Source organism: Lissotriton helveticus, chromosome 12 (assembly GCF_964261635.1).
Source record: "Lissotriton helveticus chromosome 12, aLisHel1.1, whole genome shotgun sequence".
In the NCBI taxonomy this organism is placed as follows: Eukaryota; Metazoa; Chordata; class Amphibia; order Caudata; family Salamandridae; genus Lissotriton; species Lissotriton helveticus.
The window spans coordinates 442,230,445-442,244,940 of NC_136073.1; positions in this window are offsets into that span (position 1 = coordinate 442,230,445).

Below are 14,496 nucleotides of genomic sequence, written 5' to 3' on the forward strand. Positions count from 1 at the left end.
CCCGCTTTAACTCTTGGTATGAAATTACTGAAAGACTTCAAGCAGGTCTCGGCAATACTATTAGCCAACATAAAGGGAGAAGCAGCAAACGTGGCGATCAGCCAGAGGTTAAAAGAAACAGATATAGCAGACCAACCAGCTGAAATTGCCAGAATCATAGAAAAATCCTATGAGGAACTAGGTAGAGATAGTTTAGGTGGAATACCAGTAAAACCCTGACTGATTGAAAGTCCTGAAAAAGTATTTTTTAATAATAATTTAACATCACAAAAAAAGAGCTGGGATGGAAACAAACAATCCAATCCAAAAGAAAAGAAATTCCAGTCCAGAGGAAGGTCTCCTCGGCGGAGAGAAAGATCTCCAAACCAAGGACACAGGTCTCCCCAAAGTGAGCCCTCTGGGAAAAGATACAACCTTAGAAATAGGGATAATATAAAGAAGCCTGATAGATATCAAGAAATTGATACACGCCCCTCTCAATCTTTTCAGACTTCCTCGCAGAAATCGGAAAGAAGAGGACGATCAGAACAAAGAGAAGAGCACGTCAAGTCCAAAGACAAGGAACCTGCTCATCTAAAAAAGAAATTACAATTTCCAAAAAAGAAGGTAGCCAGTATTAAAGTAGTTAACAATGCCGAGAATACTGAGGACACAACTGAAAAACGGAGAATGGGCTCAGACAATGCTAGACAGCGCAGCAGAAGTGAGCATAGCTCGCAAAGTCCTTATGAATCATCTGGAGACAGTGGACACGAATGAATATCTTCAAGTGGAAACTGCAGACACCAGAGTTAGCAAACCTCACAAAATATATGAAATAACTTTACGTATAGAAGGGGATAAGACTAGAAAAATAAGAGGACTATTTTGGGATAATCTCTCCAAGGGCTATGACATCCTTCTAGCTGAAAAAGACTGGCCACCAGAGTTTGTCAGGGACTGTCCTCATGGTGAAGAAATAATTATGCCTGCCTTCTCAAATCATATCCCAATTCATAAAAAATACACACTTGCTAGAAAGTGGGCAGTAGCTCAAGCTCCCGCTTTATATAAAAATCATGTAGGATGGGATGAGGACTCTCCTCCTCACAAAATCCAGTTAAAATCACAACCTACTGCACAAAGACAGTACCCAATTAAGCAAGAAGCTAAAAAACAGGTAAAAGAAATCCTAGATCAACTAGAATACCAGGGGGTGATTGAAACTTGCACCTCACAAATGAACAACCCTTTGTTTCCGGTCTCCAAACCAGACAATTCATATCGTCTAGTTTTGGATTACAGACACCTTAACTCATGTTGCAAAACTTTTGCAGTGCAAAATTCGCATAGTGCTGCACTAATGAATAACATAGTGCGCAAAAAATACAAAACAACATTAGACATCTCTAATGGATTCTTTTGTCAAAATATAGCACCAGAGAGCAGATATTTGTCCGCGTTCTCAATAAATGGCACTCAAAAACAATTCTGTCGGTTAGCCCAGGGGTACAAGAACAGCCCAGGAGTATTCTCAGCGAAAGTAACAGAATTACTACAAACATATGATGACGAAGCATTATCTTATGTCGACGACATATACTTACGTGTATCAAGAGAGAGAGAGAGGACCAGAAAGCTAGTCCATATCCCCCGGTTTATATATTGTAAATCAAAAAGAGACTAGCTTAATTAAACAAGAAAGGAACAAAAAATGTATTCAATTTTTCAAGGACTCAAGTATGTTTCGTCACGGGTTAGTGGCACCTGGTAGGTGTGCTCATGAAGCCCTCACCCACCAACCTAGTTGGTGGCATGCTTCATCATCGGGCCCACCCAGTGACACCTAGCGTGTCCCGGGTGTGCTTCGACGCCTGATTACAGCGGAGCAGGTATGTCGCTGTGTGTGCGGTGAAGATTGTTATGAATAGTGAGTTTAAAACGGCTTGGCGGGGATCCCAGTGCCCAGGGGCACATTACACTTTAATAGCTGGGTCACCGTCAGCGGTTAAAAATAAGGCTATTGGATGTTAGAGGCGAGTTACGACCTCCCACATCCTGGAATATGTCAACATGTTTCAGCCAGTGCCTTATGAATAAGCTGACTTTCTTCAGGACAGATAAAAACGTGTGTGTGGTTAAAACTAGTGGGTGTATATTTCAGACTATGTGTATACACGCCCTAAAGTGTTTTTCTATGTGTGAGTGGGGGATTCCCATCTCAAAAAACACCTGTACAAATAACATATAGGACAAGGACAAAACATACAGGGAGAGAATAGAGTCACTTGACTGTATAGTTTTATATACAGTTGATTGCCGACTTAATAGCGTGGGTGCTGGCTATAAGCGGCTATGGTGTAATGGCACTGGTGGTACCATTAGAGTGGGGTTCGCACTGGATTTCGGAGGTGGGGTGGCTAAAACACGAAATGTACAGTTAGTGCATCGTGGTACAGATGAGAACATAAGAATGCATTCTTACGCTAGTTTTTCAATAGTGCTACTTCAAGGTTTGAGAAGTGGCAAGGGTTGACCCTGTGGGGTAAAAACAATGGTTTGCCACTTAGTTAGAGAAAGAGAGAGAGACCTGTGGGAGAGAAACGCTTACCAGTGATGATGGTCGATCATGATACTCACAGAATTCTTGGTCAGAGCCTGCTGTGGACCTGTAGTGCCTCCTTCGCAGAACTGGTAAGTAATGGTCCTGATGGTGGAGGTTTTTATACTGTTTGTTAATTGCCTAATAGCGATCACCTGCATAGTGAAGGAAAGGGTAGAGAGACTCGATCTGTCTAGTCATCGCGCTCGCGTGCGCTTAGAGATGCATGGTGCAGCGGTGTGGCTTCGCGCATGTGCGGTGCACTGCGCATTACCGCGCATGCGTGGGGGAGAGCTGTCTCTGCGCATGTGCGCCTCAGGAAGCGCGTGTGCGCTATATATTCGCGCATGCGCGTTCGGGATAAAAACGAGCTATGCTGCTTTTGGGCATATGATGGGAATGGCAAGTGGAACCCATCATGTGTAGGTGGTATAGAGATGGGGTATTATCTGACTGGAATGGCATAAGGTCAGAGCCATGAGTGGAAGTTGTTAGTGCCAGTTTTAAGATATGAGGTTCTCACTCCATTAGAACCAAAATACGAGGTCTATAAATTGACGACACAGTCTTAGGGTCACGTGTATATCAAGGAGTTCCAGGGGATGGCATCGTTGAGCCCATTGGTGGCTGTTGAAAGGCGGTATATCCACCGTTGTTCTTTGCCTAGGAGTTTTTTGTCGTTCTCAACAATGCTTTCGGGGATTTGCTCAATTATTGTCCAATTGAAGTCATTGGGTGTATGGCAGTGGGTGATAAAGTGATTAGTCAGTTTGCTCACGTTTTTCTTGCATCTTATGGTGCTTTGATGCTCAGTGATTCTGGTTTTGATTTTCCGTGTGGTCATCCCCACATAGCGGAGACCACATGTGCACGTCAGAAGGTATATTACATTGCGGGAGTTACAGTTAGTGTGATTGAGCTGTGTCCAGATTTTGTTGGGCTCAAGGTTTAGTGTTTTGGTGTGTGTGGTCAGATGACACACACTGCAGTCGTTGCAGGGGTAATGTCCAATGACCTTGGGCAGTCCCCAAGCGTTCAGAATGGTGTTCATGGGTTGTTTAGGCGGTGGTCTTGGTCGGGTGCTCACCAGTTGGTCCTTGAGGTTTTTGTTCCTCTTGTAGGCAAACCTTGGTGTGTCCCAATTCCTTTGTCCAGAGTTGATTATCCTCCAATGTTTTTTGATGATCTTGGTCACTTCGTTTGATGCCGTATTGTAGGTAGTAACGCAAGTGATTGGTTGTTCCTGGTTCTCCTTCACGTGGGTCTCTAGAAGGGCATCCCGGTTTTGATTTCTCGCCCTTTTCTGAGTTTTGCGGACGATGGTTTTGGGATAGCCACGGTTCTGTAGTTTGGTGGCTAGTTCGGCTGATTGTGATTTGTAGTCATTCACGTTGGTGCAGTTTCTCCGGATGCGTAGGAACTGTCCAAATGGTAGATTTTCCTTGAGGGGACGGGGGTGGAAGCTTGTGAAGTGGAGCAAAGCGTTCCTTGCGGTTGGTTTGTAGTAAGTCGTTGTGATTAGAGTTCCATCTTTTGCTCTGATGTCTAGGTCCAAGAAGGGCAGTAGTTTGTTACTAGCTGTGCTAGTGAACTAAAAGTATTGATCTCTGGTGTTGAGCCAAATCATGAATCTGTCCAGGTCAGTCTGTGAGCCTTGCCAAATGACCAGGATATCATCAATGTATCTGTGCCATTTCAGGATGTGGTGGTTGAACGGATTGCTGGCCGCAGCAATGTGGGAGCATTCAAAATGGTGTACATATAATCCTGCCACGCTGGGGGCAAAGACGCTGCCCATAGACGTGCCATTTGTTTGTAAATAGAAGTTGCCTTCATACTCGAAAAAGTTTTGTTTTAGGGCCAAGGTGGCACATGCCAGTATGAAGTCCCTGGGGGTGTGGTAGGGCCAGGGTGATGCCATTAGGACATCGTGAAGTACTTTTAAAGTGGCGTCCTGGGGCAGGCTGGTGTATAGGCTCTCCACGTCTAACCCCACCAGGAGTTGGGTGTCGGGGTCGAAGTCCATTTTGTCTATGACTTGTAACAGGTGTTTGGTATCCTTTATGTACGTTGGAGTTTTTTGCACCAATGGATTTAGGAAAAAATCACAGTATCGTGACAATGGTTCTAAAAGGGAGTTTATGCCCGACACAATGGGTCTGCCAGGAGGTGGGAGTTTGCCCTTATGTACCTTAGGTACTGTGTAGAAGTACGGTGTCTTCGTGTGTTCGGGACATAGATATTCGGCTTCCTGTTTGGAAATGTATTCCGCATCTGCTGCCCTCTTGACAAGTTCATGGATAGTTGTCCGTAGTTCATTGGATGGGTCCTGTTCCAATCTGCGATAGTTCCTATTATCGCTTAGGAGTCTCCGGCATTCGTTATCATAGTCCGTATTGTCCTGTAAGACAATGCCTCCCCCTTTGTCCGCAGGTTTAATGACAAGTGTGGGGTTGTTTTGTAGGCGCTGTATTGTTTGTCTGTCTTCCCCGGATAGGTTGTTAAAGTGGTTGGTTGGGTTCAGATGCTCAATGTCGTGGTACACAGCTTGTTCAAACGTTGTGATCTCAGGGGGAATGGTGGATGGAGGAGGGACAAATGTGGATTTGGTTCTAAGGCCGGTGACATTGGGGTTTTCCTGGGATTGTTCGTTCTCCGGGTTCGGTTTTTCAAAGAAAGACCTCAATTTGAGCTTTCTAAAGAACTGTGCCAATTCAACATATAGTTGAAATTTATCGAGTCTGGTGGTCGGCACAAAGGACAGTCCCTTCTCTAGGACTGATTGTTCTTTTTGAGATAGTGGGGTGCTGGATAGATTAAATACCAGCGATGGTTGGTTGGTGTGACTTAGGTTTTGCTCGGCCCTGGGGTTGCTTCCTTCGCCTTCTGGCGAGTGTTCGAGCTCACTGGGTTCTCTTCGCCGGCCCATTGGACCTGTGTTTGTTGTTGGAATGGTCTTCGTCATCCCCGAGCTCTTCGGCCCTGTCCTAAAAAAGGAATGTGTGGGCCCTGGTTGCCTGCAAATGGGGGTATAGGTCCCGGGGGGTACATGGGAGGGAAGCCATAGTAAGGATTTGGCATTTGACCCAGGTTTGGTGGAAAGCCATAGAAATTGCTTTGTTGTCCTCCTTGCCAATTATTTGGCCAGTGTTGTCCTCTTCTTCCTCTTCCTCCTCTTCCTCGTTTTTGTGAGCCATTGCTTGAATTGCTGGAGATAGAGCTATCATCCCCAGAGGAGTTTGACATCTTGGTATTGTTGGTTTGTGGTGTGTAATCCTCTTCAGAGTAGACGACATATACTTAACAGATGATGACTTGGATACTCACTTGAAGAGAGTGAACACCATAATACTTGGGTTCGCAGCAGAGGGTTACAAATTCAACTTTAAAAAATCTAGAATTGCCCATCTAACAGTCCTGTTCTTACGATATGAATTATCAAGTGAAGGCAAAAGCCTGGCTGACAATTTCCTAGAGAAATGTGCCGTACTCCAAGCACCTAGAACACTAAAAAACCTACAGTCAATTCTAGGCTTCCTAAATTTCGGAAGAACATACATTGCAAATTACGCAGAAAGGGTCAAACCCCTTTATGATCTAATAAAACCAGATTTTAAAAGAACCAATTGGACTCAAATACACACAGAAATTCTGAGATCCTTACAAACAGACATGTTAATTAAAACAAAATTAGAAACACGTGATAACACACGCAATCTTGTGATTCGAGTCATCCCAGGAAGATGCGGATTCACATACCTGACCTCTAATGAGGGAGAAAAGGTACCAATTGCATTCAAATCACACTTGTACACAGAAGCTGAAAGGAAGTTCAGCATTAAAGAAAACATTGTTCATGCAGTTCAAACAGCGATAACTAGAGAAAAAGATAAAGCTGACGGTAGACGTATCACAGTCAGAACAGCAGAATCAGCCTTTGAGGCAGTAACAACCCCGTGTAATTTACCAACAACAGCATTGAATCCAAAGTGGATACAATGGGTGAATTCAATTACAACGGACAAAGTATACTACTATTTTGATCCAGAATTAAAGGAATTAAAAACGTAGAATATGAGAGAGAATACCCTCTGCCAATCGACATTCTGCCCTTACGACAATACGCTTGTGTAATCTATACAGACGGACATGCTCAACCCTCCGTTTGGGGAGAACAAGCATACAACCCCACATGTGAGATTACAAAAGAAGTGTGGCACGGGGGTAAACTAAGACCTCTATTAACAAAAACACACTCAGTAGAAACTAATTCAGAACCACAGACTGAAATAATAGCATTGAAAATGGCGCTAGATAATGCAGATCGCGAATTCCCGACACTTATAGTGTCCGATTCATATTACTGCGTCAAATCATATAACAACAATTTGCAGAAATGGATTCAAAACGGTTACAAAGATGACACAGGTGCAACAATAAAGCAAAAACTGCTTTGGGAACAAATAGTTCTGTTACAAAAAGAACTACCTAAGACTCACGTGATACATACACTGAGTCATCAGCGTGATGGCGTTCACGTTGCAGGGAATTCATTGGCTGAGACAGCCACAGCGGTAGCAACTAAATCGGCTTCCGTAGCTAGAAAAAAGCGTACAATGAAATACATTGACGGTGAAACAGTGCTGGCGGTGAACACGTCATCAAAAGGCGACTGCTCAGCGCTACCGATCAACTATCCACTCAATTATACATACATTATCGATGCAAACTCCGTCCCTTTTGCTCGAATCCCTGGAGTGGGGGATAGAGTAATTCCAAACATGGACAGGAGAACTTTGTTAATTGTAGACGCACATATAGGCGAGGGTCTTAGTCATCTCAGACTGAAAGATTCTCTGGAAGAACTACAATCAGTGTACTGGTGGCCAGGCATGAGCCTGCAGCATCACATTTTTGTAAAAAAATGCCCGGACTGCAACAGAGATCGCAGCGGCGAGAGAAACGGTGTAATACCATGGCGTTTCACTCAAGAAGGGCTAAGCAATAATCAATAAGACCAGTATGAATAAGGCGTCCTATTAACAAACAAAGACTAGTTTCCACTTATAAGGTTGACCCCAGCACTCGGCTGACGTCGGGACTGTTATACAAAGATTTGCGAGTCTAAATGGCATATACGCTAGGAGCATGCTACGTTTGACCAATGTTTTCACTTTAGCCCTCAAGCCTGTGGGGAAACATGGCCAAATGAGCATAGCACAGCGGGATTCTTCTCACTTCCTTCCTGAGGGATACGGGACGGTGTAAAGAAAAAACCAAGGCATAAAGCTATCTATAACGGAAAGGATATTAGGTTCGGGAGCTGGGTGGGTCAAACATCTAATAAGTGTCCAACGTAGTCTAAACAACCTGCCAAGAAATTCTCTGAAGGGATTCAGTCCGTACGAATTATTGTTTGGAACTAGGATGTTAGTCTTAGATCTTGACAGTCAGACTTCAGTGGTGAAGGAAAAAAGCTTTGATATCAAAGATCGTTTGGCTATTTTACAGGACTTAAACAAAACAAGAAAAGACCTGAGCAACATAAAGTTGAAACAGCAGCCAACAACCACTGAAGAACCACCACCTGTCCCAGCAAGACCTGTCTGGATTCCAAAAGTCGGGGATCTAGTCAGAGAAAAGATCGCGGTAAAGAAGGAATTTGGGCCTTCTTACAGAAAAGCAGTTCCTGTCTTGTCTATCAACGGGACAAGATCAGTTGTACTACCACCGCTTGCTGGTAAAAAGTAGAACCGAGTTGTATCCATCGACCTGGTAAAACCACAATCATGTGGCCGATAACAAACAGTAGGCCAAGTAGTAGAACACCAACGTTTGCTACCAATACAGAGGTCCTAACTAAGAGGCTAATCACATTCGAAACGCCTACAGAAGAACAACAAGGACTGTGCAACAATGCAATGGAACTTAAACCTCTGAAAACCCAAATAAAAACATTTAGTAGAGACACACCAACCTATAATGAAGTAACAAACGAATATGCAAGAAACAGTAATCCTGAAGCAATTGGAACAATTGACAGAACTGCATCCGGCTACTTCATAAACTTCGATGATTCCTCTGAAGACCTCAGTGAATCAAAAACACAGCCATCAACAAAAACCTTTAAAGATAAAGCTAAAGAACTTTTGAAACAACTAAAAGAAACCTATCTGATTTCTCCATGGATTGAATTTTGGGTGGCCTTTGGTGCATTTATCCTCATACTTTGGCTCATCATGGTACTAACTTTGGGACGCTTCATTGAGGGAAAATATGCTAAAATGGACACAGCAAGTCAGAAAATCAACTTGATCCTCAAGCCACACACATCTTCACACGTCAAGAAAAGAGAACTTTCTTCAGCCAACTTCACAGCCAATCCTATACCGGGTGGGGTAGCATGGGACAATACTGACTACGAAATTTATGGTCCAGTTGAAATCCTGAAATATCCACACCAAATCAAGATCTCGTTGAGTGACTTTGTAAAACCAAGCTCATTTGCTGATGATTGGGACTTTGAAAATATAAATGATATGATGTCTGACTTAGTGATGTCTGCTAAATTTACCAAACATGATTATTTGCAGGGTTCGACTAATTATGATAGTATGTACTGTTACAACCACTATGGTAACCATTTTCTACATAAATCGGCACAACCTAGAAATATTTTAAATTATAATCAATGGGAACATTGTGCGACCCCTCCAAAAGGAAGCTCAAGAACCTTTTATAACAAATATTCATACTTTTCAGGGTTCAACACAAGTAATGCTGAAACATTTTATTTCAAATTGTCAAATAAGACAGGGACAAAGACCATGCTTACAAACACGAAATTGATATATTCAGACTCATTTTTTGAACAAATGAATACTTTTGGTTTTGATTATTGGGACAAAAATGTTGAAGTAAAAAGTGTTTGGGGGTACAAAAGAATGGCAAGTACAAGGTATAGAATCATTGTTTAGAGCCTGCATGATCCCAGAACAAATTATATTTTTGAATGACACTGTTCAACAAACTACCTGTCTTGGCCTAGCGAAAATCAAAGACTTAAATAAACCGTCTATTCCAAAGCCAACTATGAACAGCAATAGCTCTACAGATGAAGAGATAGACGTAAACTATATATTAAACCAAAACAGAACACATCCTGATTGGAAACAGTGGTTGATCTGGCCCACAGATACTAATAACTGTCAAGACAGATTCCTGAACAAAACACAGGGGTTCACATTGACCAGGCCAGACCCTAGATATTCCCAAAGACAACACCCAGGGATAATCACCACCTACAGTGTGGGCAAACTATGCCTTCAATGGCTACAAACTTCCACACTGACAGAAATTAAGCAACACCTAACTTTACTTACTGATGGTGCTGACTTGCGTGATTTCATTATGGGACCGCGCAAACAGCGTCAGAAACGCTTCATAGCAGCCTCTGTATATGCAGCTTACAACGAGGCCTGGAAGGTAACTCAAATTGAGACAGCAGAAAGTATACGGGAAATTGACCGTATTAATTTGGAAAAATCACTTTCTGTAGTGGACAATGGGTTAATGACTCTGTCCTCCAGAATTTTTTCTTTGGACAGCATTGTGTCTTCAGCAATCGACATTTTATCGCAAGACTTACTGTTGTTACAACACGGTCAGTCTCAATTGCGTTCTATTGTACAGCTTGGCTGGACGTTACAAAATCTGCGTTCAGGCTATGTGCCTTGGCGTTTAATCAACACAACGTCACTATTCAATATCTTTAACCTTACTGATAAACAAGTCAGTATGGCACAGAAGGGTGCTGATTATACAATCCTGAGCATTGAGAAACTCGAGAGATTACCAGTGACAATGTCAGAACGACCTGTCAGTGAATGGATAATACATGGGATAATTAATATTCCAATATCAACCTTCAGGTTTCAATACTGCCAAAAATATATACAGGCTGGCATGTACGAAAAATTGGGAAAAGGGTACATTAAGACAACATGGAACTTGCCCTATTCACATGCATGTGCTGTGGACACTCATTGTTCCCCAGCTCCTTTCCAGACAGGGAGGCAAGGGCATGGCCTAACTTGAAAATTACTTCTATACGAATAGATACTTTAAGCAGAATGAAAACAGTGCTTCTTCAGACGCCGACCAGACTCACGTCATCAAAAGAAACGTATGATCTCCTACTCGCAAGGACGACTGCAGAGATTCACTCATTGTTATCAACTAATTCCCCCATACATTTCGCAGAAATCCTGAATGAAATCTTAAATATTTCTGATACCAGTGGAGTCTCAAAGGTATTTAAGACAGCATTTTCAATGGCATTAACACCATTCAAAGCCATACTGGGTATTTTTCCAGATTTCGTCCATTCGATTTTTGGCGGACTTCCCCTCATTTTGGGACTAATTGCAGGAATCCTATTTTTGGTCCAAATATTTCGTTATGTCAAACCGTGTCACAGACAAAACACCTGCGACAAGGGAAGAAACAATCCGAGCCATTGGATACCGGGACCGGATATCAAAAATCCTGGGACTATCCCGGCTTAGAGACCTGAACATGACTTGGTTTCTTTCATTTCGACCAATGTGGCATCGATGTGTTTTACCTGTATTAAGGTGCTTGCTGTGCGGAGAAGAATGCGTGTTGGACACCTGTCTGACGCTACAATCGGATGCGCCAATGGATGCAGAAACATTGTTGAGTCCAATAACGGCTCATGCTTTGTGCTGCCCTCAACGGCTACCAATCCTGATGACGGCATTCGTGGAAACTTCACCACTACGATTGAGGGGTAGTGAAGTTCAAGATGAAAGCAGCATCGATCAGGTACGACCTTCTGTCAGCAATACTAATCAAAACGTCAATGGAGACAATCATGCGCACGAGTGCATGGTTACACCTTTTTCCGAGTTAGTGGAACTCTCCCAGGAAGCTGTTGACAGCTTTTTCGACAGTCTAAATGATATGATGTTCTCACCGGAGCAGAAATAACGACTTTTGAGCAAGCTAGCACACGGCGTTCCCTGAATTTGGCCTTCAACTTTAATAACAAAATAACATGAACAATTTCCCCTCCAGTTCACGGACAGCGATTTTTTCAGCAGCCCCAAAATATTTTTACGATTTTTCGGGACACTTATCTTCTGCTTAAAGTAAGAACTATTCTTAGAGAACTAAAATTTCTATTTTTAGATACTTTATAGACATTAGCTGCCCGCTGGTATGTTCATAATTATTTTATTCTGTGATGGAATGGTCTCGAACTTTTTCTTCTGTATTAAGAGCCATTTCATGTGTAATTCTCATATTCGATTAGTAATAATGTATACATATGCTTGATTACTTTGGCATTATTCTACAGCTTGAGTGCATATAGTACATGTGACTATTTTTTCGTATATTAGATAAATTCGAAATGCATTATATGTATTTTGGGGTGGTAAGGTATACACAATACTCTACAGTATGTTTTACTATGCCTAGATTCGTAAATATGGCCATAGTTAGCGTGGAGTGGGTGTGATGTATTCCTATAGGTTCTGTATCGATCCCCCTATTCCTGACCCTGTTCTGGTTAACAAGTTAACTAGCAGCCATCCCATGATGCAGAAACCGTTATCTGATTAAGCCACACTACGGCACAGGAACGTGTTATCTGATTAGGTCATAACGCTTGCCATCTAATTAGACAAGCGATATTCCTCCAGCCCCTGATAAGGCATACGGAGTTCTCAAAACAAATCAAACCTATGAAAACCTGGGAAAAACCCTGCGGCCATTGTTTTGATTTCACCGAGAACTTCAGCAAAAGAATGTGCTAACGACCAGCTCGTATGACATCCTTATTGACGTATCTATGTCCATCCTTACGTCAATCTCGGCACCTTACAGGTATAAATATTACCGGTATTGCCTTAAGCAAACACACGCGGTGGTGACGAGATCGGAGCAGCCAGACTTGCCGAAGCCCAGAGCAGAGCAGACCCCGCTGGCGCAGCCCCGCCTTCCTGACGCGCTGAGAACGAGACGCTGCTTTCTCCTGCCGAGAAATCCAGCTCCGGCGCTTCCAAGCAGCCCTTGCAGGCAGCCTGGAATATCGAGACCAGAGACGAGAGATACCATCCCTCATTCATCCTAAATTCCAGGTACAGAACTGAATAACCCCTCGCAGAGAATTCTTGAGTCAGTCACTTGGCAAAACAAACCTAACTTAAACTGCTACTTTCTATTCCCGCCCACGTATTAGGCTTAGGTCAGGTACACCGGGGTAGGCGTAGTTAGAAACACCAGTTGAGTACGATTAGTCAAATGTATATATGTATGTATCTATTTTATCTATTTTAAACCTGCATATGGCTTAGAAACCATATAAATGTTTTTACAGTATTATTTTATACTTCTGCTTTTATTGTATGCACTTTACTTAACCATAAGTATTGCGATAATATCGATCCATTTCTCTTGTATGAGAAAAGAGACTGATCAATAAATAACATCTTTTATTGAACACGCCCGTCTCTTCCTTTTCTCTACAATCTGGTGAGACTAAGAATGCACGTACTGACTGAGTAAAATAAGTTGTCTTTTGTTTTCACACGACTCTAGAGATACACTCTTGATTAGGGGAGAGCAAAGTTGTCATGTTCTATGGTTGTCAGAAACTAAATCCCTTCTTGTCTATCCAGGGAGGTTCAACTCCTCCTTGCCTATTCGAGAAAGTTTCTAGTGAACTCTGAGCTAGCTGGCAAACCCAAAACTTTAAGTCTAATATCGACAGTAGAAGACCTAGTTAACGTCTGGTCTAGGCCTATACTATTGAAGGTATTATTCCAATGCGCAGAGCCTATTGGGATAATAGGAACTACACTACAAGGTGGTTATTCTTTTTTGGCCCCATCTGGGTGCTTGGTTGGATTTAGCACTAACATCAGGGCCAGCATAAAAGCGCCATAAGCATTCACACCGTAGCTGCCACAACAGTAACACAACATATTAAGAGTCATCCATCATGTGGGTCTGCATACATTGGAAATTAATCCACATAGCAATTTGGCTCTGAAAATTGCACAGGCAACTTTGTCCTACTTCTGTTGTGACTACTCGTGTAAGGTACAGCTTGTTTTGCCAGAGTGATAATACCCCTTGCACATCTCACTGCAACCCATTTAAACAATCACACACAATGCTTACAGTGCAACGAAACAATCACGTGACACTCAAAGGTAGCACTGGGATCTCAAAAGATCACCACCTCACAACGGGTCTATGTGTCAGGTCCAGCTACAAGACAAAGGCAAGGTACATTGCTCTGTGAATACTAAACATGCACACTGTGTATGTATGAAGCCAAGTACATTGACATCACAAATGCCTGGTATTGTCTTTATGTTGGATTTGTAGCGTGAATGCACAATTGGAATACCCTCATGATGGACATATGTATGTCCTGTTGCAGTGTATTCAGTGGAGAGCAGGCACATCATATATGAGGTGCACAGAGAACAGACAAGGTACAATTCCACCCTAGCTTGTAACATGGTTGAAGGGTACCAGGCTTTGATGGCTATCTGTACAGTCCAATTTGACTGACCACCCTCTGCATAGTATGACAATGGTGGGGCCTTCTCAAGTCAATACGCGTTCTTTACAATTGTACACAGTACCATGCATGTTTTGTCTTCTTCACTTAGCTCGTTACATATGACCAGCAGGGCCGGACTGGCCATGGCAGGCACTGGGGGTTTTCTCGGTGGGCCCGGATGTGTGGGCACTGGCTTTGGAGTTTTGGGGGACATTTTTGTTCCAGGAGGCCAGTTTTGCAGCAGTGAGGCAATATTAACCCCCTGTAAGAAAAGCAGCAGCGGTGCTTCACACTAGCACCCCCCGCCAACCCC